Here is a 26,450-nt window from a genome sequence, read left to right as displayed (position 1 = left end):
AACGAAGAAAGACGACAAAGTAAAAGTGTAAATAATGCAGAAATCCTTTGCAGCGAAGAAGAAATGAGGGAAAAAATGAGGGAAAAAAAAACTTGAGCGCTTGAAACGGTAATTAATCAAATTGTTGGCGGCGTAATGAGCTTGTCGGCTTCATACCTCATCCTTTAGCATCTACACACAGCATCGAGAGGGACCCAGACCCGAGACCCGGACCCAACAGAAGACTAATCAACGAACGCGTTAACGCCGCTTTACACACGGCCTGCAATTGGAGTTTTGCAAAATTACTTATCATCAGCATAATCAGCAGCATTATCAACCAGCATTCTGGTTCAGAGGGCAGGCAGGGAGACAAGCACGGAGATCTGAGGGGATAGGATGTTTGGGGCCGAGTTATCATTACCCAGGGCAGAAGCTTTGCCTCAAATGCTTGTCACCGTCAGTCAGAGTGTTGTTTATTTCTCACTCTCTCTCTCCCTCTATCTCTTCCTCCTCGCTCGCCAGTTCGCATCTTTTGCAGCAGCTGTGCCAGAGGCAACCGAGGGACGCATCTAATAATGAGATTGCGTTAAACAAATGATGCTCTCCTTTTATTGCGCTTAATAGACACCGGAGGCTGCTTACATGCTCGTAATTTATTTTGATTACATTTGTCTCTTTTTCTCTCTGGCTTAACAGGATCTCATTGTGATTCCAGTGGCGATGCTATTAAGTCAAAATACTTGTCACCCAAAAAACGGGTTTAACAATAAAAGTCGACAACATTTTCTAGTTTAGAATTAAATATGAGAAATGCGAATCAAAGAAGTTTAATCTTGATCGGTTCCTATATACATAGATCTTTAAATTTTTAGAACTTCTTCTTTTAAGTAGAGGAATGACTTTTAATATAGATATTAAAGAAGAATATTTTCAGAAGAAGGATTTTAGTTTATTAAATTAATTTCTCATTTCAATTATATGACAAACAATTCTTGATTCTGATTTTGATTTGATTTTAACTTTTGCAAATCTATTCTTATTCTTTCAGCTAAACAACGATTAAGTGAAGATATTTCTGCAATTAAACACTTATGAAAAAATTTCCAATAATATAAAATCTGGTTTAAAATTGAGCTTTTTGCCAGACATGTAGGGCATACAGTTTTGTCCTTGAACATTTTCTTGTAACCCAGTAATTTGACTTTGTGCCACCATCTCATCTCTTCCCATACCCAAATCTCTTTACAAGCCCATTCCATTCCCATTCTTTGCTTGCCACACAAGGCAAATGAGTGAGTGTGGCTGACACTTGGACCCAAATGTGTTTGGACTTGGCCATGTCTGCCACCATTGTCAGGCCATGTCTATGCCACTTTAACATTCTTCCTTGTCTTTTGTTTTATTTTGCATTTTCTCCATGTTCCACTCTCGTCCTCTTTGGTCTCTTTTTCTCCATCTGTGTTGTTCTCTATGCCTGTGTCTCTGTGCGAGGGGTTCGCTTTGATTTGATTGAACATTTCGCTGTATCGTTTCGATTGTCCCTTTCATGCTGATTTGAATTCTTTCTGGTTGTATTAAAATAATGTAAATTTTGCCAAGCTTTAAATTTGTTGCTGTCTGATGAAATTGATTTTCATCGATAAGAGTGAAAAAAGACGCATAAAGTTGTCATTTTATTGTGTTGGTTAAGCTGGCTGGGGAAAGCCGATTCGGGGTCAGTTTCGCACTTCAACAACAAACAGAAAAGGGGGGAGAGAAAGAGAGGAAAAACAGAGAACCAAAGAAAAAACAAAGTATTTTTCGTTTGCTATAATATAGCACTTTATGAAGCGTGTAAACAAACTGAGTGCAAAAGCTTGCCTTTCTCTCTGTTTCTCTGTAATTTATTCATTTAATTTTATATATTGTTAACAAAAAAAAAAAAAACACCAATTTAAAAAACGGGCGGCTGTCTGTCAGTGTTTCATCAGGCATTAAATTGCCATACAGAAAATCAGCTGAAACGATATTTATGACAATTTTTGTACTCAGTTTTATAATACAGTGCAATGATGCACTAACAACAACAGCAGGGAGTCCTTTAGTGAGGATTACCTTCAAATCCTTTCCATTAACGGATTCACACAAATTCCACAAAAATATATAAAAACGCTTTACGGAGAGAGTGAATTTAAGGTATGAAGTAGCAAACTTTGGGTTTAAAAGAAAAGAACACGCAAGCAAGATCAAGGGATCTTAGAAGAAGAAAGAGACTTGTGGAGCAATACTCTAACATTCATTTCTCTATGTTTTTTATATACCTAAGTAGGAAGCACTCTTTAGAAGTCTGATGAATTTGTGGGCATCAAATCACACGCAATTACAGGTTGTCGTCATCTGTTTGCTTGGGCGGCTAATGCCATTTGGCAGCCTCTAAGATTATGCTGCGTCTTCTTGAGTAGAAAAAGAATTAATAGCAACACATGTAACACACACACACACACTGAGAAACTCTCCCTCACACACAGACAGGTGAAAATATGAATAATTCTTGGGGGCAGATGAATAGACATGCAAATTTTCTTCTCTTTCTCCTGTGCGTGTGTGCATGTGTGTGTCTGTGTCAGTTACAAATGTCTGCCAGCATATGATAAATTTCGTTGACAGTAGAAAAAAAAGGAGAAATAAAACGCCAAAGTGAGAAAACGAGAGATAGAGAACCAAAGTAGATGGCACGGTCGTCAGCTGCCAAGAGCAGAGTGATAGGGCTATATATGTACATATGTAGGTAGGCTCTATCTGGGCTGTCATATAGGACAGACGGGTAATCAGCGACATGTTTCACATTTCAAATTCCATGTACGACAAGAATTTTCATTTTTGACAGTTTGCGCCTTGAAACATACTTATGTATGTATGTATGTATGTATGTGTATTTTTTTGTTTTTAATTTGATTAGCAAGCAGATGTTTTGATTTTGAATAAACGGCGGCCTAAACTGCTAAAAGCAATCAAATATAAATTGCTTCAATATTAATGGATTTTACTTTAAGTATTCAAGCGTAAGTTTCAAAGACCGTAAGACAAACATCTTAGGCCTGCCTAAACTAAGCAAGCAAACTTCCAACGGCTTATTAATAGTACATGGTAGGATGTACATACATACATAATAGGCGCAGCCATGAAAAGAAAACAAAAACTCATTCAATGGATCTTGGCCGTAGGCGAAATGCGTCAAATACACAAAATCAATTACATTTTAGCATTTTCGGCTGGGCTGAAAAGGTTTTTTGTTTAGCATTCACTAGACCAGAACACAAAGATTTCTTGGCCCATACTACGAGTCAGGTAAATCTCTGGTATTTTGGTGGCTAATAAAGTTTGCCTTAAAGTATTTACCAAGACGTACACCCCACACATACACACGCAAACACACACACGAAGAGACACAGAAGGAGGGGGAGCAAGTGGTTGATGTCGAAAAAGGTAGCAAAGTTTTCCTCAACATATTTGTTTTAATATTAGTTGGCCTTAAGCATGCATGAAATGCTTTCCATCTATGTATTTGCTTAGTTCAGCTCCTTGTCTAGAGTTTGGAGCCCAGACACACACACAGACACGTGTCCTTTCCGCCCCATTCAAGCATTTCAGATCCTTGCCTCGCGCCTCGAACATTGCGAAGCAATTTTTATGCTTGCCATATCAATAATTTTGTAGGTTTTATTGTTATTTGCGCATATTTTTATGGCATATCGAAGCTCTATAGCCATGAGAACGAAAGAACCTAACCCTAATTCAGCCACATCGGCATTCTGTTTAACGGAAATGAAACTCAAATTGTTTGTCATATTTATGCGGATGGTCCTTTATTTTCATTCTTCTTTGCTTCGCCTTTCCTAAACTGGCTTTGGCAATGAAATTGGAACTTGAATGCAATTAAATGAAAAAACTTGAAAAATATTCATATTGAACCATTTAGTTAGCTTAACTTGATAATGGAAAAACAAACCGTTTTTGACATTGAGCCATCAATTTATAAAACAAATATGGCCATCTGTAGATAGTGAAATTACCAACCTCAAGTACACACATATTCAAATTGATTGCATTTAATTGAATTCTCATCAAATGAAACAATAATAAAAAGCAATCAATGGCATTTATGAAACGAAAACGAATGAAACGAAATCAAATAAAATACCGGAAGTAAAGTGCAACGGATGTGTCAGATAAATTCGCAATTATCACACACACCCACACCCTACACGCACATGTGTGTTTTCACAAAAGAAATGCCAAGTATGTGGGGGTATTTGTGTGTTTGTGTGAGTGTGTGTGGGTTGATTGAGTCTTCGACAGGAAATGGACAGAACGGGCAGTTCCACATGTGGCAATTTAGCAGTAAATTGTTTTCCCTTTCACCTGACAGCTGCAGGCATCATTCAGCTCATTGGCATTGTTAGTTCGCTGTCTGTAACTCAATCAAATATCATGTTGAATAGTGTAGCAAAACAGAACCAGCAACAGGAGCAACAAAAACAACTTCTGTTCAAATAACCGTAACAAAGCCCAATGACCATAACTGTTAATCGCAACAAGTTTTTGGATCATTCAAACACATAAATACCCCATTTCATTTTGTTGCTCTTTGGAATTCAATTAGCCAAATGGGCCCGCATTAAACCCATCTTGCATAGAGTAAGGTTCTGGGACCGCCACCCATCCACAAAAGTATGCTATGCAAAATGTGAATATTCTCTTTTTGCATTAATAATTCAGGTATTTTGTTTTTTCATATGCGGTCAGACAGCCGCATTAACTTCTCCTATGCCAACCATATTAGGTGTGGTCAGCCGCAAAAGCCCAAAAAATAACAAGAGCAAACTAGACATACTCTAACTCTATTTCTATTTCCACAACTAACTTCTGTTTCTCTCTCTCTTTCTCTCTGTTTCCCTTTGACCATCTCTTTTCTTGTTTTCGTTGTTCCGTCTGTATTTACGTCCGTTTTTGGTTGAGGCTCGACTTGAGGCGACTCTTAGGTGTGAGGTTTATTGTATTTTCGGTTACAGAAACTTTCTACATTGGACAAATTGTGCGCAAACATGCCAGAGGCCGAGCAGGTAGTCGGATGGGTTGTTCAAAGGTGGCCAGCAAAAGGACAGTGTGCCGGGATGAGGTGTCAGTGAAGTGATGTAGGATGGGTACGCGCGCGGTGCCAAAGCACACACAAAAACACAAAAATTAATTATGAAAATTTTCACTTTATGTCTCGGGTTCTTGTTGGTTTTTTTTTTCCGCCTTTCGTTTCGTTTCGTTTTGGGTAACTTGTAACTTAGTTAAGTTAATGCGTTTATTTGGCGTGCGAAATTTAATTACAAGAATGTCTCATATTTCACTTAAGTAACATGTTGAGAAGTTTCCCTTTTTGGAAAATCGAAATTAATGTTAATGAGGGGGAATGGGAGAAACCCGTGTGAAAAGTTTTCCAAAGCTTTAATTTTACAGTTTGTATAAGTAGTTGTTTTGTTTTTCCACCTTGATATAAATAAAGGCAGCCATTGACCACTCACAAATCATTGACAGCAGCTGGACAATGGTCCATGGTAAACGAAAGCCCGTTTCGTCTGTCACGAACATTTACTACCAAAGTCCGTCAATCTTGCTTGCACAATTTCATTTGTGCATTCGTGTTAAGCCATAAGCAATTTTTCTTTTGACAACACAGAGAAGGCATTTCACCTTCTCCAATTGCTGTGGCCAGCCCTTCTTTCCACCAAACACTACCCTCTCACTCTCTCTCTTTCTTTCTCGCTCTCTCAGCTTATCAGCGTCTGTTCACACTTTTTGATTTTTTATGCTTTTCTGGCTATATTTTTCTCCTTTCGTATAGGAGGGAGCTACTAAAAAGGGAGCCAAGTTTTTGCACAAATCGTTGTGCATGGCGCTGTAAATAATCTATTTCATGTTTGCTCGGCAACTCTGTAAGCAAGTGTGTGTGTGTGTGTGAGTGTGAGTGTGTGGGAGGGGGGTCTGTCAGTATCAGCAAATTGGCAGCCAGTTTGCCAGTTTTGCAGCTGGTGTGAAAAATTATTATTGATTCTAGCAAATCAAATGTTATTGCTGTTGCTACTCTTAATGCAAAAAAAAATCCTCAAGAAAAAATAAGCAGAAAAAGAAAAAATATTTGCTTTGCCTTGGACCTTAAGGGGCGGCCTTTGCCTTGCCTTTACTTAAAGCCTTCTGAAGTGACTTCAACCAGTTGACTCTGACAAAATATATTGCATTTCTGACCTTTTGTAAAAATGAAAATGAATTTATCATATTTTTCCCAGTGACTTAATTGTAACTGGGAAAACGTTGTAAAAATCAAATATGTAGTTGCTCTTTTTTCATGCTTGTGCGCTTGTGTGCTTTTTTATTTGAATTTTAATTTAATTTCCAGTTGACAGTTTTTTAGCTTGACAAACAGAAAATTGCTTTATTCTGTATTCAGAGTCGCATATTCCACTCTTTCATGCATTATTCTATTTCTTTTTGCTTTTGTGAGTTTTGACCATAACAAGATTCTCATGCAAATCATGTTGGAATTTATGTTTTAGTTTCTCGAGTTCCGGTTTGCGGAAATTGCACCAATGTGGCAGCTACTTGATAATAAACACAGAATAAAAAAAAAAAAAAATTGTTTTTCGTAATTAAACTTAACATGCACTTCTTCATACATAAATCAGGATGTAACGAATGTATCCTGTTGCCATTCTTGCATATCGTCCTTTTTTTTTTTTTTGGAGAAAATTTAACGCCTGCCAACATGCAACAGGGTCGAATGAGATTGGTGTTGCCTTAATATGCAAATTGAGTGCTTGCAGCAAACGAAACGGTGCGAAAAGGAAGGCAAGAGTTTACATTTTTTTCTGTTTTTCTTTTTTTTTTTACAAAGTTTGCTGAGTTTATTGAAAAACCAAACCAGCAGAAAGGCAATCTAGCATGTTCTGAAGTGATCTACAGTGGTTGAAAGCACAGCAAGAAATGTGTTTATAAGTTTGCAAATACATTTAAGCAATCGAAACGATATTTTGGTTGTGTATGGTGACATTAATTTTATGTCAATCGGGATTGATTAAATGTTTTTCTTTTTCCAGCAAGGGAAATGCCAGGGAAATGGGTAATTTTTTGTTCGCTTTTTGTTATCAGATGTTGCACATTTTCAGCTCTAATTACTATAGGGAAATCTGTGAATTTTCATTGCAGCCTAAAAGCATGCAGCATTTTCTCCTCTACGTGTTGGCATATTAATGCTCCCATGTAGGACACTCAGACGATTGCAGTTTTTGGTCTCGATGGATTGCCAAACCCCGCCCAACTAGCAAACGCTTCCATGGTTCACATGCCCATTCAGCCAATGTACATGAATATTTCAAAAGGCTTCCATTTCAGGCGCAACTGTAGACTCAGCCGCAGCCACAGGAAGCCGATGAAATTAGGTGCAAACTGTTGACGCCTCCAAACAAAGCAAATAAAATGTTGGCTTTAAATTACACACACACATACATACATACAAACACTCAGCCAACACACGTGACTTTGGCATCAATGACATATATATGTATGTACATACATACGTACTTAACTAGGTGTATGTATGAGTTTTTATTGCCTCGACATTCTTGTAAATAATTAGTCAGTAAAATGAGATAGAATACAGAAAATAAAAGCTGACAAGATACTTGAGATGTCAATGTTTTTTGTTGTCTCACTTTTTATGATTTATGCAAAAAAAAAATAATGTTTTTGGCATAATAAAGTAAAGTTTATGTTCCGGATTATGGTGCGTATGTGTAACTTTTGATGGCGTATTGTAAAATTGTTGTCATTTAATGGCCAGAAAATTGCATGTACCAAATGAAGAAACATCAATATAACACAGATTGAGGATTTAGAGGATTAGAGAAAGAATGAGAAATAGAGAGAAGTATAGTGAGAATGAGAGAAAGAGACTGGCTAATAAAAATAAGTTTCTCAATTAAACAATTTTAAGCATCAACATGTTTAAATAGGGCAAACTGGCTTTAAAAGTCACACACACGCCAGGTTGGACGAAACAAATCTCCACACCTCCAGCGGAGAACTGAAGTTCCGCAACGAGGATAAAATAACTGGCAGACATTTTAAACGCCAGGTGCTCTCTTTCAATTTAAAAACAAAACAAAAAAGAACAAAAAAGAGAGGAAACGAGAAAAAATCAAGAGAACATTTGTATCGTAAAAAGTAAAAATTGTTAACAATTTCGTTTTTATATTTGGTCATAAAAATTGAGCAATCAGTGAAGCTGGAGTTAAACTGGAAATGGTAAACCGAGACAGGTTATATGCATGCAAAAATGTTTGCTATATTAAAATGGCTTTAAGGCCAAGTCCGAAAAGTTGTGGATAAAATGGATTCCGAGAAGCTGCCAACCTGGCTGGCATACGGTTGAATTTTTCAGCTGACAGCTTGTGGCTTTATGTGGATATGGCAATGGTTTACTGTGCATAAGCGAATTGTTTATAAATATCAGTGAAAAATCACTCAAAAAATAAAGTTGATTTAAAAGTTCTCATGGTCTCAGTCTTAAGCCGTCTGATGCAGATGATTCGGTTATGCTCCCCTCATTTTAATTAAAACTCATTTGCACATTTGTGGACTATCAAAAAAGTTAATATGGCTTGGGGAGTGTTGCAAGTAATACGCAAACTCACATCTGCATGACATGACATAGAAGAAGGAGCAGAAGAAGGAAAGCGATTTAGCCACACAGACTGCTCTCTTGGTACGTGCCTCTTCACATTTATGTACGTATGTACGTACGACATTCGCAATTCAAATTAAAAACCAACTAAAACACGCACAAAACATACACAGAAAAACACTGAAAGCGAGAGATGGAAAGAAATACGCAATGAGAACCACCATCTTGTGGACTTTGCAATATTTATTATGAGAAAATATATAAAAAATGAAATGAAAAGCCAAAGCGCATAAAGGCAACACGAGAAGAAAGAAAAAAAATACCTAACCCACAAGACTTCAAAGTGTCTACTCGGGCGTATGATTATTATTGCGTTTCACTTTGTCATATTCTGTCATGCCAAAAAGTAAAAGTTTTTCTTACAATATTTTATCGAATATTTTTTTTAGTAGGTGTCGAGCTAGAATTTGAGTTACTCAGTAAGTAAATCAACTTATATGAATTATATATGTATGTACATATTATTATATGGTTAATCTCCCAACTGAATGGAAAAGTTTAGTTTTGGTGATTGTTTAAAACTCAATCTTTGACTCAATTGACCGAAGTCAAACACAAAATCTCTAGAATTTTTGTAATTTGTTAGTTTTGCCTTCGATAGTTTTGTAAATCTTGTTAGGCAATGATTATTAAAAAGTCCTGAGGTAAAATTCTTAAAAAAGGGATTTCTATTTGAATAAATATAAAGTTCAGGTTTCTGCATGGATAAGAATATTTTACTTGGAATTGAGATCAGCAAGTTCAAAAACAATGCGCAATCTCTCTCGATTTTCATATGAAATCGTGTTGGTAACAAGAATAGGTTCTCATATACCCTGTTAAAATGTACTTACAGAGGACAATTTTAAAATAAACTAAATATCAATATCAATCAATTGTGGTGCAAAAATATTGGCAGATCATAACCAAGAATAAGGCGAAGAGGGTAACAGGGTTGCGTTGGCTTTAAGATTGGATTAGTCCAAAAGCCAATTAACCCACCTAACTGCTATCCTTTTTTATTTTCGGCACTTTGCATAGATAAGAATAAATGTAAATCGTGTATTGACGTCATTGACATTTAACTTCGCTTTCAGTACCTATAAAATGACTAGACAGAGTCTGCCTCAATCGTTCGCATCCGGCTTGCCGGCTGCCTGCTTGGGATCGTTCGGCTCGTTCAGCTCCTTTGGTGTGCTTTGGCTTCTTTGCTATCAACAGTCAATAAATAAAATCTCATTAAGTTCAAGCCGCAGGAGTGTGCATAAAGTGTGTGAGAAAATTATAAAATTTCCATTTTATTGACATACAAAATTGACTTATATATCAGGCCCATGAACGAACCCCAGAAACAGGGCCAAAAAAGGCGGGCAACTGCCTATTGGGAACTGAGGAACTGCGGCAACTAAGAAGTGGCAACTGGAAACTGCGTGCAGCGGCTGGGTTTAAGTGTGTCTCAAGCTAATGCCAAAGCAAATTGTGCGGGAAACGAAAGAGGCAGCGAATGAAAGCAACGACTCAATCAGGTTCGATCGACAAAAATGGTTCAATAAAGTCAACACCCCTGGGGGTCTGAGGACTGGTGGTTAGAACGTTGAACATTTGGATGGGGAAGCACGCAGTCTCTCTGTCTATCTCTCTCTCACGCTGTGTGCACCGCCTTTGTGAAGTTCAAACAAAAGAGCTTTGGAAAATATTTCTTGGGCTTCCAAATTACATTAACGCCGCACCCAAATGAGCGCAAAGGAAGTGGAGCGCAAGTGTCGATGGTTGATAACAGCCGGAAGCCAAAGACAGCAGCGGCAAAAGCAACAATAAAAGCACCAACACCAACACCAACAACAATAATAATAATAATATTTACCAAGACAAAAAATGCAAAAGACAAAGACTAACGAAAACAATTTTTTTTTCTTTATTTTTTATACCCTTGCATATAGGGTATTACAATTTCAACCAGATGTTTCCAACTGAATGGACTACTATTCGGCCCTAATGGCCAAGTCAATTTGTGCATTTAACTTGTCTTATTTCTTTTTCTTAACTTAAATTTAAATAGTTCTCCTTATATTCATAAGTATTCAAGTGAAGTAAAGAATTACAATTTTGGTATTTTAAAAGTACAAATATACAGTCACACTTTTTTGTTTTTGCTCATGACCAAGTCAATTTGTGTCTTTAACTTGCCCCTTAGAGATTTTTTTTTGGATTTGTTCCCTATCCCTGATTAACTTTAAATAGTTCTGTTTGAAGTCAACAATGTGAATGAAGTCAAATTGAATATTTTAGAGTTGAAAATATGCATTCAATCTTCTTTTTTTTTGGGAGTTGTGCTGTGTTAAGGCTCATGTTTTAAGTAGTATGAATAGAGCTGAGACTTAAACGACATGATACAAACGTTGTAATTCTTCTTAAAAAAAGGATTATTTTCCAGATGTATGTGGGATGTGGATTTGCGATGTGCATCAATCCCACTGTACACGCAGACGAGAGACGAGACGACGATCAAAGAGAGAACGTGAGCGTGTAAGAAGAGACGATCAAGAGGGATGACGAACGAATGAAAGATGACGACGAGAGAGTTGGTTTTTGCGCGTTGAATAAGACGGACGTGTTTTGAGGTCTTGCGTCATAGTCGGATGCAAGGTCAAGTCGAGTACCATAGACGGGTACTATAAGTCGAGTGTCAAGGCCGGACACTAAGAGTCGAGTACCATAGACGGGTGCTATAAGTCGTGTGTCAAAGTCGGACACTAAAAGTCGATCGCCAAAGTCGGGCGTAAAAAGTCGAAGCGTCATAGACGGACGCCAAAGTTGAGCCGAGCCAAACGTCGATTGTTATTTAGCATAGTGTAATCTCTATGAAGTCGTATTATCATGTAAACCCCCTAGACTATAATTATATCGTAAATAAAACCCCACATATTTTGGGTGCTCATCCGGAATAGATTCAAGTTAGAGTGGTTACAAAAGAGTTTCCTCACATATTTTGTCGTGATAGAAAGAGTGCGGGATACAAGAGACTACCTCACATACATTTTTTGTGCGTTCGTGCGGGAGAAGAGTGAAAAAAAAAAGTGATTTTTTTTTCTCGAACAATCGTGTCGTATTAAGTCGGTCCTGCTCTGCTAGTGGTGAAATTAAAAAATTAACTATGTCGTGTTTAAATGATTTAATAAGTGATACTCTGAAAACGGGTAAAGCAGACAATATCAGAGCATTGCATAAATTTATCTATGAGAGCGAGGGAGATAGAAATAACCGCAAAAGAATTCGAGAATTTTCTGGTTTCGATTTCGATGAAACGAACGCAAAGTACGAAGCAAAGGCGGAATATGTACGACGAAATTTGACGAACGGTGATCTTGTTTCGATTTGCAATGTATTGGGAATCAAGTACAGTGTCGACGACCTTGCATTGCATATTTTCATGAATTTGAAGCTGAACAATTTGTTGGCATCACAAGACGAAGACGAATCAGACGACGAAGTAGATGATGAAATAAACGACGAGACAGATCATGAATCGGTAGCTACAGAGAGGAACGTAGCAACAGAGAAAAATTGGAGGAACAGGCCGCACGAGAGAGCAAGCGAGAACGACAACGATGAGTACAGAAGAATAAACGAAGAGAGAGATAGAATGATGACGCCGCGTTTTGCCATAAGTTTTCGCGACGTGGAAGAGAACATTCGTATTTTTGACGGCACTAATACTATTGCAGTAGAAGTTTGGATTAACGAATTCAATGAGCAAGCAACGTTGATGTGTTGGAACGATTTCCAAAAGTTTCTGTTCGCGAAGAAGGCGTTAAAAGGCATCGCGAAACTGTTTGTCTTGAGTGAGAGAGGAATAAATTCGTGGAACTCTCTCGAAAAAGCACTTTTGAGTGAATTCAAATCGTGCGTGAGTAGTAAAGACGTACATGAGCAACTGATGAAAATGAAGCGTAAAAACAATGAGTGTGTTTTTGAGTACTTTTACAGAATGAAAGATGTAGCTTCACGTGGACAAATAAAAGACGATTCATTAATAGAATATCTGATTGACGGCATTGATGAAAAAAGTGAGAATAAGTCGATTTTATATGGAGCGAAAAATTTAAATGAGTTTAAAGAGAAATTAAAGCAGTATAAAACAATGAGTGAAAAAGAAAGTAAGAAAGACAATGGTAAATACAAAAACGACGAGAACTGTGCAAAAGTGAAAGACAAAATGATGAAAAGAAATAATAAAGATGTTAAAAACGATGTCGTGTGTTACAATTGTGGAAATAAAGGACATTACTCGAAAAATTGTGATGATAAAGAGAAAGGTAGAAAGTGCTACAAATGTAATGGATTTGGTCATATAGCTAAAAATTGTAATAAAAGAGATATGAACAGTCAATTTGAACCAAACACAAGAAGTTTTAAGTCGAAAGAAGAAATAACCTGTAAAGTTATTAAAATTGACAACATTGAGTGTAAAGCATTGTTCGACACCGGAAGTAAATTTTGTATCATTCGCGAAGATTTGTATAAACGTTTGAAACAACCCGAGTTAAGCAGTTTTGACGGGTTTCTAATTGGATTCGGTGGCGGAGAATCAAATAAGATAAAACCAATTGGACACTTTGTGAATTCCATTTTGATTGACGACCATACGTTCGTGTTAGATTTTCATGTAGTTCCGATTAGATTGTTAGATGTCGAAATGATCATAGGCGAGGAATTATGTTTGCAAGCTGACATTATATTTAGTCGAAATGGTGTAAGAGTAGAAAAATTCGAAAAAGAAAGTGATGAAATAAAAATTCTAAAAATTGATGTCGCGAATAATAAAGATGAACTTGATATAGACGAATGTGCAAGCACAAGTGCTAAAAAAGAGGTATTCGATTTGATATCTAATTATCAACCGGTAGCAATAAAGACGACCAATGTTGAAATGCGAATAATTTTAAACGATGACAGTCCGATATTTGCGCGACCCCGTAGACTTGCATTCAAAGAGGCAGAGTTCGTGAACGAGAAAGTCGAAGAATGGTTGGCTGAAGGCATAATTGAAGAGTCAACGTCCGAATACACAAGTCCGGTGGTACTTGTAAAGAAGCATGACGATTCCTACAGGCTCTGTGTCGATTTTCGCAAAATAAACAAGGTATGTGTGCGTGACCATTATCCATTGCCGCTCATCGAGGATCAGTTGGATCGTTTGCAAGACGCTACGATTTTTAGTACCATTGATTTGAAGAACGGATTCTTTCATGTGGCAGTTGCAGAATCTAGTCGAAAGTATACGTCGTTTGTGACCCACTGTGGTCAGTACCAATTCAAGAGGGTTCCGTTTGGATTTACTAATTCGCCTGGAGTATTCCAAAGACATGTTAATGCAATATTTCGGCATTTATCCAAGAAAGGCATTGCGCTGCCATACGTTGACGATGTTATCATTTTGGCCAGAGATGAAGTTGAAGCTGTTAAGAATCTAAAAGAGGTAATCGTAACCTGCGAAGAGTATGGTTTAGAGCTAAACCTGAAGAAGTGCCATTTTTTAAAGAAAAGAATACAATTTTTGGGGCACATTGTCGAGAATAAGAAGATATATCCATCTCCAGATAAAATTGAGGCTGTTGCGAAGTTTAAAATGCCTCAAACCGTAAAGCAAGTTCAAAGTTTCTTAGGTTTGACGGGATATTTTAGAAAGTTTATTCCAAACTATGCGTGTATAGCGAAACCTCTGACCGAATTGACCAAGAATGCATCAAAATTTGTCTGTGGTCCTGAAGAAGAAAATGCAGTACAGATCTTGAAGAAGTTACTAACTGAGAATCCAGTCTTAAGCATCTACAACCAGTCGTACGAATCGGAAGTCCATACTGATGCATCTATCGAAGGTTTTGGAGCAGTTTTACTACAAAGATGTCCAGACGACGGTGGACTCCATCCCGTATACTACATGAGTCGAAAAACCACAGACGCACAGCGAAAGTATAGCAGCTATGAATTAGAGATTCTCGCAGTCATAACAGCGTTAGAAAAGTTTAGAGTTTATCTGTTGGGCATGCATTTTAAGCTAATCACGGATTGCGACGCATTTACAAAGACGCTGGAGAAGAAGAGCCTTTGTACCAGGGTAGCTCGTTGGGTACTTTTTCTTCAAGAATACGATTTTGAAGTTTTACACCGTTCAGGTAACCGTATGAGACATGTCGACGCGCTTAGCAGATATCCAATTTTGCAAATTAACGACTATGGAATCAGCGTTGGCATGAAGAAGGCGCAATCACAAGATGAGAAAATAAGAGCCATTATAGAAGTTCTGAAAGACAATTCGAAAACTTATGATGATTATTTTCTGAAAGCCGATATCCTGTACAAATTGGTCAATGACGTTGAGCTAATTGTTGTCCCAAACGCGATGCAGAAGCAGATTATTGGTCAAGCCCATAACAAAGGACATTTCGGGGCAAAAAAGACGAAAGACTTGATTTGCAGAGAATACTTCATATCGCATCTCGAGGAAAAAATCCAAAAATATATCGAATGCTGTATTCCTTGTATCATCAGTAGCCGTAAAGTTGGCAAGCAAGAAGGCTTGTTGCATCCGCTTCAGAAAGATGATATTCCACTTTTGACTTACCATATTGATTTTCTGGGTCCTCTCGAGTCTACTCACAAGGACTATAAGCATATCCTGGCGGTCATAGATGCATTTACGAAGTTCTGCTGGTTATACCCAACCAAATCGACGACTAGCAATGAAGTTATTACGAAGCTGACGATGCAAAGCACGATTTTTGGCAACCCTACGTTTATTATCTCGGATCGGGGTTCCGCCTTTACATCCCAAGATTTTCTGAAGTACTGCGACAACGAAGGTATCAAACACGTTAAGACGACTACAGCACTTCCGAGAGTAAATGGCCAAGTCGAACGTTTAAATGCGATTATCATTCCTGTTCTGTCGAAGTTAAGCGTTGATGATCCGACGAAGTGGTATCGACATGTTAGCAAAGTTCAGCAGGCTATCAATTCGACGTACACCAGAAGTATTGACACTTCTCCATTTGAGTTACTAACTGGCGTAAAGATGAGGACCAACGATGACCATAAACTGAGAGATCTTATCAACCAAGAGACGAAGGCAATATTTACAGACGATAGAAGCGAGCTCCGTGCCAAGGCGAAGGCACACATCTCCAAGATCCAAGACGAAAATAAGAAGTACTACAACCTACGTCGTAAGCAAGCTCGATCTTATGATGTTGGCGACCTGGTTGCAATTAAGAGGACGCAATTTGGGAGTGGTCTTAAATTAAAACCGAAATATTTTGGACCCTACCAGATTAAGAAGGTGAAGCACAACAACGCATACGATGTCGAAAAAGTTGGCAAGTGCGAAGGGCCTAAAGTGACGTCAACATGTGCAGAGTACATGAAGCCCTGGAGCCTAAACCGAGACGACGAGGAAGATGACCCAGCATTCGGGTCGAATGCGTAATCAGAATGGCCGAATGTGGGATGTGGATTTGCGATGTGCATCAATCCCACTGTACACGCAGACGAGAGACGAGACGACGATCAAAGAGAGAACGTGAGCGTGTAAGAAGAGACGATCAAGAGGGATGACGAACGAATGAAAGATGACGACGAGAGAGTTGGTTTTTGCGCGTTGAATAAGACGGACGTGTTTTGAGGTCTTGCGTCATAGTCGGATGCAAGGTCAAGTCGAGTACCATAGACGGGTACTATAAGTCGAGTGTCAAGGCCGGACACTAAGAGTCGAGTACCATAGACGGGTGCTATAAGTCGTGTGTCAAAGTCGGACACTAAAAGTCGATCGCCAAAGTCGGGCGTAAAAAGTCGAAGCGTCATAGACGGACGCCAAAGTTGAGCCGAGCCAAACGTCGATTGTTATTTAGCATAGTGTAATCTCTATGAAGTCGTATTATCATGTAAACCCCCTAGACTATAATTATATCGTAAATAAAACCCCACATGTATACGAAGGAAAATTAGTTGCCGCAGAGTTATACACTTCGTAGCTTATCGTTTTCAACTAGTTTCTTATCTACAATCTCAAATTCCTCAGATAACAGAGATTTCCAAAATCAACAACTGAAAGTGTATTACCAATGTCGTCAATACCAAATGTTGTGTCTGTTCGTTCGTTTGGTGACAGGCAAAAATTTCAGTCGAATTGGCTGAAAAGCAATTTTTAGCCTGCCAAAGGTGCCGGTTTGAGAGGTGGGCTAGGTGGTCTCAAGGCTCTCTCTCGTTTTCGTGGGGCGGTCAGGCGTTGATGGGCGTGTCACAAATTTAGACATTTTGTTTAGAATTGACTGAGATGGATGGATGGATGGATGGGCCAATCAATAATTCAAATTTTGTTTGGTTTTTGTGTGGCGCGGTGAGGCAAAAAACCTGAATTTAAATTCCAAAATAAAACAAGAGAAAAGTGGAAAAAAGCAAAATAGTTAAATAAAAAATATTTTTGTTTTGTCGGCAGCAAATTTTATAATTGTTGCCAAAGAACAATAAAAAATTTGTGTCTTTGTTTTTGTTATTTTTTTGTTGCTTCCTTATATATGTATGTATTTCATTAAAATTTGCATTCACAATGAACTCAACGTCGTCATCATTGTTGAGGCCATTGGCCAAAAATCAACAAAAACTTTGCCCCAGACTGTAAACAATAACAGAAAATTAATAATAAATTTGCTAAGCATAGAAGCCTCCAACAGGAAAAGTATAAAAAATTAAATATATATAAAATAATAATAAAAGTACCACAAGTAAAACTCTAATCAAGTTAAAATTCCAACTTATAAATAAACCATAAATTAAAACGCAAAAAAAGTTAACCAACATTTTTTTTTTTTTGTTGTTTTCAGTTCTCCTTCTGACCATGTCATAAATCAGGACAAAACCTCAACAAGTTAAACCGAAAAAGAAACAAATAAGTTGGACTCGTCTATGGCAAATTTTGATTTATGGCATGAGGTTTTTGTGGGTGTCTTAATGAAAGGTCGGGCGGGTTATTCAACTCCTTTTTTTTTCCCATATATATACAGGACATATGCACGTCCGGGGCAAAAAGAAAAAGCAACAAATCTGTTATCTCAGGGACATTTGGCTGATGGAAAACATTCGACATTTGACATTGTAGTATTTGGCTTGCTGTTCTCTGCCTTTATTTTGCCTCTATTGACCAGGCACGTTTGGGTCTGGCTCAAAGAGACCGGAGATCGATGGCTTCTGCTTTAATATTAAAACATTTGCAAATGAAACATAGCATAGACTATTTTCCCATTGCAAGCAAAGGAAATTCATTGAATTCATCCCCAAGGCATCCTTTTACGGAAACGAAACGACTTGAGTGAACATTTTACCAGCCTGCAAATGTTGTTGCTGGTAAATAGATAATCCAGGTAAAGAAAAAGTGAAGCCTTATGCAAACTTTTTTTCTGATAGCACAATAGTTGATGAATTAAGTGCCTACCGAATGAATTAACATAATTAGAATTCCATTTGGAAGAATAGATACAGAGTAGTGACTAATTTAAATTACCCTTTTCACTAATTTCTCTTTATACGAAACAAATCTAAGGACTATAATTTGAAACGGCCCAACTCAACTTCACTTAACTAAATAAGGAACAAATAATTAAATATAAAAAGAAAATTTCTATTTTGGTGGATTTAGTTAGTGACATTATAAAACAACAGGTTTCTGAGGATAATACTTTAAGTTATTATCCTTTTTTTCTGTCCTCTTTTTTTTTATTATAGGTGACAATCAATTTGGCTCTTTAATCCCTACGTAGACTGATTATTTAAGTAGGGTTTTGAAAAATGAGCGGAATTTAATATCAGCTCTGAAAATTAAAAATGTCAAATGTGAAAGAATTATAAAGCAAATGTTAAATTCAATGCTCAATATTAAATATTAAGATTCTCATCATTAAATATCATGTTAAATGGTCAAAGAGATGTAATCTGTTTGCTTATTATATAGTTTTAACAAATTAAAGCAACAAAACGGGCCATATTCATTATACTAACTATTTAATATAGATATCTGATGTGGGCATTCATCAAAGACATATGTCACTGTCTTGTCCCGCCCCCAACACAGTTTGAAATAAATAAAACGGCAAAAAAAGTGACTGGGAACTGACGAAAATCAACATCATAATATAAAAATCAACATCAAAGGGCCAAGCAATGAAACCAACAACGACAACCAAAGCGAAAGCTCAACTTGTCGGCCATAAAACAAATTGGCATTTTTATTATTATGACAAACAGTCAGGATGTCACACATATACAAACACACCCACCACACACCCACACCCACACAAACAGTGTCAAAGGACAACAGCAGCAAGCGTTAAAGGGGCTGCGGGGAACCAGAGGAAGGGGGATGGTTGGCTTTGCTTTTGCTTATCTTTGGCAAGCAGCTAAAACGCTTTTGATTATACACAGCTGGCAATTTTCTAATAAATATAAAAAAAAAAAAAAAAAACGTCAACATTGTTATAACACATACTCAACACGAGACACGCCCCATATTCTGCCACGCCCCAGTCCTTTGAACAGTTGCCAAATGTTGCATACATTTCGATCTCTCTATGCGTTATTTTGGCTATTTTTTAATGAGTTAACGCCAGCTTCTCGGAACAGATTTCAAGCATACATTTCAGGGCACCTCCGTGTGTGTCAGTGTGAGTGTGTGTGGGTGTGGTAAGTGTGCGATGGCCATTATGTTGCAACAAACTGATTTTTCGCCTTTTATGACACGCTGACGCATGTTTGGCAAAAACTTGGTAAAACCAATGGCAGGCAAAGCGTTGAATTTAGTGCATCGTAAAAGGGTTTTGTGGCCGGAAAAAAGTGGGGGTTAGAGCTCAGAGGTTAGAGGTTGCTCCTCCTGATGGCGCTGCTCGTGCCAGTGCCGCTGTCACACCAAAAAGTTTCTGCACCAGAAGTTTGCCATTAAACTTTGATGTGCAAATAGTTGACAAGCTGGCGAAAATGATTTCTACACCAATTTAAAGCAACTCAGGTCGGGGCACATTTCAAATCCTTTTTTGCTACATTCTGCAAAAATATTTGCCATTGAACAATACCAACAAAATTCTTTGTCCAAAGGCAAATGTTGTGCTCCTACTGCGCATTCAAACATTTATACCCTGTATAGAGAAGAGGTTTAATAATGACAAAGAGAAAACAACTCAAAGGGGGCTTAGACACAATTTCATGGAATATATTTAATCAGCTTTAACAGTCGTATCGTTTGAGGTGTATTTGACTACTAAGTGAAAAGTGTTATTAATTAAAATAAATTTAAGTATAGAATAGTTTATGTCTTGAGGCTAAATTTGAATAATCTTTGGTCCATTGGAAAATATTAAAAGATTTATTGAGAGAAATCGAGCTATAGAGGACAAAAAATGAATAAACTACGAAAATCTCTTAAAAGTCATTGATAAAAACTTCTTTAATATTATAACTAAGTAAAAATTATGGAAATAATTTATGTTTATTACAACTGTATTCCTAAGACTATTCTTTGAGAGCTTTCTGAACGATTGCAAAAAGATTCAAAAAGTTTCAAATAGTTTCAAAAGCTAGGGAATAGAAATAAAGAAATTTTAGATTTCGAGTTTATAATGCGAATTCCAAAAATAAAAACCTTAATTATCTAAAATCAGTAAAATTGAAAGAATTACAAATTTTTAAGCGTTGTTGAGATTCCTTAAGAAGCTTTGAAAATATTTTTGGTATTAAATTATTAATGACTTAACTCATTTTCTACAACTAACTGCAGCAAATAGGGACAAACACCATTGCAGGATATTTCAAAGTCGACGTCCGAAATGCCTTAACATTATTGCAAACTGTTTGATTTGGCATTTTGTTAATATCATGGCAAGGTATTTCATTTGAAACTCAAAGCTGACAGGCAATTCAGCTAAATGTCTACATGGCACATCGAAATGAGCCTCTAATTGTCCCTTTTTGGTGAATTGCGCATAATTTGCCAGCTCATAAATAAAAATGGCCAGGACATCTGGCATCTAATTGCTTTCATTTAGTTCTGTTTGAATCTCCTTTCACTTTTAACCGGGCGACTCCATGTTGCTTTCTGTTTTTGTCTAACAACTTAAGCAGCTTTTTAAGCCATCAAAGGCTTTAAGTTTTTTTTTTTTCCACTTTTCATTGGGTGCTGGCGAGGTGAGACGCGGGGAGAGGGGCAGCAGCCATTCAAGGTTTTTTGCGACGCTCAAAGCAGCAGAGTTCTGTGTCCTGAATTTTAATCGGCTTTTGTCTATGGAAAATTCAATGTGATGGAATTAATAAAGGTTGCCTTTGCCCAAGCTATAATCAAAAACGAGAAAAAAAAAAAAATAAAAACAACAAAAAAATCTCTGCGTACGTCCTTGAGCCGCCAAAAACTCCTTTCCTAGTGGTTGTTGTTGTTTGTTTGTTGTTGTTGTTGTTGGCCTTTTAATAGCTCATAGAGTACGCTCATAAAAACCCAGGAAAACCAAAAAAAGAATCCGAAAATTCCCTCCTCCTTTCTTCTTCGGGTCCTCCCATTACCAGCGTCCGGTCGAGTTGCATAAATATTTTTATTTCTATTTTTACGATTTTCATGAGATAACAGCCAAAACAACAAGGACAACAAAAGCAACATAATTTTTGCCGCTTTCCATGCACAGCTGCTGCAAGTAGTTGTAGGCGTTAATGTACGCCATGCCCATAAAAACAAGACCAAACAAAAAATCTTTAACAATAGACAATAATAAGCGAAGCTTGTGCCAGGAAATTGTATAATTGGCTCAACCTTAACAGTTATGCACAATTTATATGTATATATAAGTATACGTCGGTATATATAATATCCCTAGCTTGCTGGCGACAGAAAAGGGTCACATCATCATTTATTTGAACTTTGGGTAAAAAAAAAAAGAAATGAAAAATGCTTTAAAAACACAAAAATGGAAGTGACATTGAGGGCAAACTTGGAATGGAAGAAATTATGTTCCCGAAAACGATTTCACATGGAAATGTAGTCATCGACATAAAAGGAGTATCACTAATGCCGAAGGGTGTCAGGAAGAAACGAGAAAGATACGTTAAAGAAAGAAAATCGAAAATATTGATCAATATCATATATCAAATTAACTATTACATACTAGTATAAGGTACCTTGTGAGTGAGTGAACAAAACTGAACGAGTTTCTATATTGAGGGAATGATCGTGTGATTCACTCACTGATTCACTTAACTCAGTTGTTCACTGACTAGATGAACTGAAGTCAACGGCTACTAATACTTATATAAAAAACAACAATTTGCTTTTATTACTTGACTGGGTTTTTTTAGCTAATGTTCCTTTTTTGATTTTAATCAAACTTAAAACAAAATCTGATTAATTAATATCCTTATACATATTATAATTGTCAAATAAGCAATATGGATTAGTAGATAAAAGCTTAACTCTATCGATAGTCAAAGATGTTTTCAATCGCTGAAAACTATGATTACTGCGGATTACGGGTATAAGGACTTAACAAGGATCTCAGAAAACAATAAAGTCAAAAAACACTGGACAAATGAGTCAGTGATTGAACTGAATCAGTGAGTCAACTGAATGAGTAAGTCAGCAAGAAAGTAAGTGAACATGTTAATCAAAAACTATTACTTAATATAAGTACTTAAAAAACTTGAATCCTGGTTAAACAGAATACGAGTGTATATTGATAACTTAAAGTCTTTGGCATAAACATAAGGACTCCTAAATGCAAAGATATTGATTTACTTTACTGCATTTGATTTGGAGCCAAGCAAAACTAATGATAGACAAAGACTTCGATTTGTTTGGATATTTGGAAATGTCAAATAAATATAGGAATCAGAAAAGAGCAAAATTATTATAGGCGAGCTTTCAAGCTTCAGGATAGGATTCACCCCGTGATTTGGTTATTTAAGTTTTGAGTCACGTTGACTAAGCGAGATGAAACAGCTATTATCAAAAGATACATTTTGTAGCTTTAATTTAAAAAGTTTAAAATTTAAATAAGAATCTATTGATTTTAAAAAAGACCCTAAAAATGCAGCTTTAAATAAAGGATAAAAGGCAAATTCTCTAAAAAAAAAAAATTCAACCCATTTAAAGAGCATTTTTGCAACATTGAAAATCTTGTGACATGGTTAAAAAAAATGTTGTTTCCTTTTTGTTGGATTTTAACAATTGGGCACTTTTCAAGCCATTTGACAGGCCATTTTAATATGGCTCTGAAACCAATATTCAGCCTAGAATGAATACAAAGAGGTTGGCAGGAGTGAAAGAGAGAGGCAACAGCTGCCTGCATATGCGTAAATTTTGATTATGCAAAGCAAAAGAAGCTCCCACAGAAAAAAAGGGTCAAATGTGTCGCACATTTTGGGTACTTTTTTCTCCTTTTTTGTGCGGCTCGTTGTTTTGCGGGCAGCCCCTAAATTGTATTTTATGGGTAAAATACGCATGATGCTTGCCAATGACAAGGTCGCCTCAGTTGCAACTCAAGCGTACATTTCTTTTAATTAGAAAGGGGTCTTGACAGGGGGAGACAGAAAATGGAAAGAGAAGGGAAGAACCACAGATATTTGTAAATGCCGTTAATTAGTCCTTAAACGGGAGTCCTTGAAACGGTTGGGAGTCCTTAAAGTTGGCAACAGAAGTGAACGATTGTCAATATGATTTGATTTAAAATTCTTCAACTTTTTCTTCTCATCTTGTTCTACACGCTACTCCAGAATGATTGATCACTTCTGGCAAATCAGTTGCCACTGCCACATTCTTTGTATGCCACAAGCTCAGCGTCTGTGTGTATGTGTGCATTTGTGTGTGTCTGTGTGTGAGTTTAAGGGTGTTGGTGTGAGGAGATGTGGTATTATACTGTCAACTAAATAAATGTAAATGGAATGGCGTCACATTCACCACATGTGGTCCTTGTTTCAATGTAACTTGGCATTTTCAGTTAGCTGTCAGTGCCAACCAGTTACAAGTTGCTGCAGTTGATTCAATGTGAGATAATATTTGTATTGCAATTGACAAACTTGAAAGACTTTACACTAAAACTCCCACAATCACCGAGCACTTCCGAATTCCTGTCTTTTACTCGTTCTCTCTGCCTTTGCGTTGGTCTTTCTTTTTCTCTTTGTCAGCCTTTGCATATTTCTCTGCTTTTTGGTTAATTAATTTATTACTCTGTCACACTCTAGACACACGCTTGCCATACATATTCAATTAGGCGCCGGAGTAGACACCTTTAGAAATATGCATAACCATAATTATCATCATCGTCCTCAACGTTCATCAACATCATCATCATGTTCGTCACACACACACACACACACACACACACACACATGCAGCATAAATGCCAGAAAATGAAATAAAGAAGACTCAAACATACATAGAGAGTAAGAAAGAAAGAAAGAGTAAAAGAGACATATAGAGAGGAAGAGAAAGCAAGCATACTGAGTGAGTGAGTGAGGAATAAATCCAACATTTCAGTTAACTTTTTGGGGCTAATGGCGTCGGGCGAAAGTGCAATCCAAGCAGTCGCCATAAATGTGACGCTCGAGTGGCAATTAAAATGTGTGTGTAGTGTATGAGTGAGTGTGTGTGTGTGTATGAGGATATGTGTATATGTGACAACAAGCCTGCGGCTGCTCTTAGAGATGATAAACTTGCAAATGAATAACATAAACAACCAACATAAACAAATGCTTAGAAGCGTTTAGACTCTGTTTAAATCTGTCTTTAGTTTTCCTTAGGTTTAACTTACTTTGGCATTGCTTTCTTGCGTAAATACAACAAAAGTGGGTTTAAATTCTATACAAATACAACTGATCCATGTGAAATAGGGAGAAGTGGTTCTGCGAAAAACTCTTAATTGCCGAATATCATTTTGATTGGGCTTGGCAGGTTTTCGAAACAACTACATTGGATTTTAAAATAATCAATTTGTAAACTCAGCTTTAGCTTCTCTAACTGAATAAGTGGTTAATACACATGACTATAATCTTGTTGATCAGAAAATGAAATTTACATTCTCATCCAATTCGTTTGGTTTCTTGACTTCCGATATTTCTTTGTTTGTTTAAAGCGTCATGCCCTGAACCAAATGATGTACGGTATTTTTTATTATGTGTATATATCGAGTAATAAACTGAATAAACCTTTAACAGATTAAACAAGAATATGGGGATGTGAACAGCTAAGATGGTCGTGTTATCTATATTGGCTGCTAAAAAAGAACATTTAGAGAGGCGAACCATCAACAAACACTCTTGAGAGAGAAGTTGTTAACGATTTAAGTTTTAAGGTGTCTGCAATTGAAGTCACGCAACCATCTCTAGTTTTTAGCACTTTGGTATCCCCATTTTTGGTTACACTTCTCTCAATGCTTTACCATGTTGTGTCTTCTGCCTAGTTAGGGAGGATGTTCATGTTTTTCGCATAACGGCGCTTAATTATTTTCGCTTAGGAGTCGCCTCCTACACAGTCTCGGCTTTTTTGGGGGTATTTCTCTTTCTCTAGTGTCCCAACGTGACTAGCTACACGTGTAGACCGCATAACGTTTGAGATAAATAACAACACTACACGGGATGGCATACCCATACATACATTTATGTGTGTGTGTAATGGTTTGGGGCTTGGAGCAGGTGGATTGCGGGAAAGGCTAAGGGGGTTACCTAATGACTAGCATTTGATAATACACATGTTTCTGGGTTGCCTTTTGCCAGGTGTTTCAACGTAATTGCCAAAAAATAAGCCACACAGAGAAAGAAAAATGTAATTAAGTTATTATCTCAGCTGCTGCTGCTGCTGTTGTTACGGCGGTTATTGCCGCAAGTTGCTGTAGTTTGTGGCAGCTGGCTGATTGCGTGTCAGTGTGGCATAAAAAAGCTTGCAACTCCCACACATTAGCTATTGTTGGTGCTGTCAATTGCAAGTTGTAAAGATTTTGGACCATATCAAATAGAAGTAAGAGAATGCGAGTGTGAGAGAACGCTAAACATAGAGAAAGTCAACTTAAAGTTGCAACATTCTTTGGGTTGTGTTGTCCTTTAAAAGCAATTTCTTGCTAGAACTTTTAATTTGATTACTTGCCACAGACACGCACACTCTTAGCCATGTTTGCCCAGAGTCATGCGTGGAGTAAGGCTATGCAACAGCAACATCAGCATGATGTGCCACTCGTGCCTCAACTTTGACGCACACACACACACACACGCGCGCATTCATATAGTCATAGAGACAGCCGAAAAGTCCAAATTTATGGGCTGCGTAAATATAAATTTCAATTTTTTTTTTGGGTTTCTTTGTGTGTGTGTATATGTATATATATATTTTTTTTTTTTTTTTTGGTTCGTTTAGTGAGGGCGTACATCGACCTGCCTTGACTTTACCTCTATTTTTGGTCTTTTTTGGGTGCGGCAGGAGCAGGAGCTGCCTTAAGGTTTGTAGTTTCATCCAGGCGACTGCGTAAATATTGTTGCTTCACATATATGTGAGAGCCAAGTGCCTGAAGATGCTTGAGCACTCTGACATGAACCGAAAAAAAAACATACAAACAAAAAAAAATAGGAAAAGTTATGGGACAGATGTGGGCAGACAACGACCAGGCACTTACACAGCTACTTATAAGCAGACGGATAGACAGAAAGACCAAAC

The 26,450-nt window shown here is 37.3% G+C and overlaps 1 protein-coding gene across 1 annotated transcript in view; it reads right to left on the bottom strand.

Moving 5' to 3' along the window:
• Positions 1 to 26,450, bottom strand: part of mtt (mangetout) — a 127,679-nt gene that overhangs the window by 19,946 nt on the left and 81,283 nt on the right. The gene's annotated exons all lie outside the window — the stretch shown is intronic.

This window comes from Drosophila tropicalis, unplaced genomic scaffold (genome assembly GCF_018151085.1).
Source record: "Drosophila tropicalis isolate 14030-0801.00 unplaced genomic scaffold, ASM1815108v1 contig_593, whole genome shotgun sequence".
NCBI classification, from domain to species: Eukaryota; Metazoa; Arthropoda; class Insecta; order Diptera; family Drosophilidae; genus Drosophila; species Drosophila tropicalis.
This window is presented reverse-complemented; position numbering and strand designations above follow the sequence as displayed.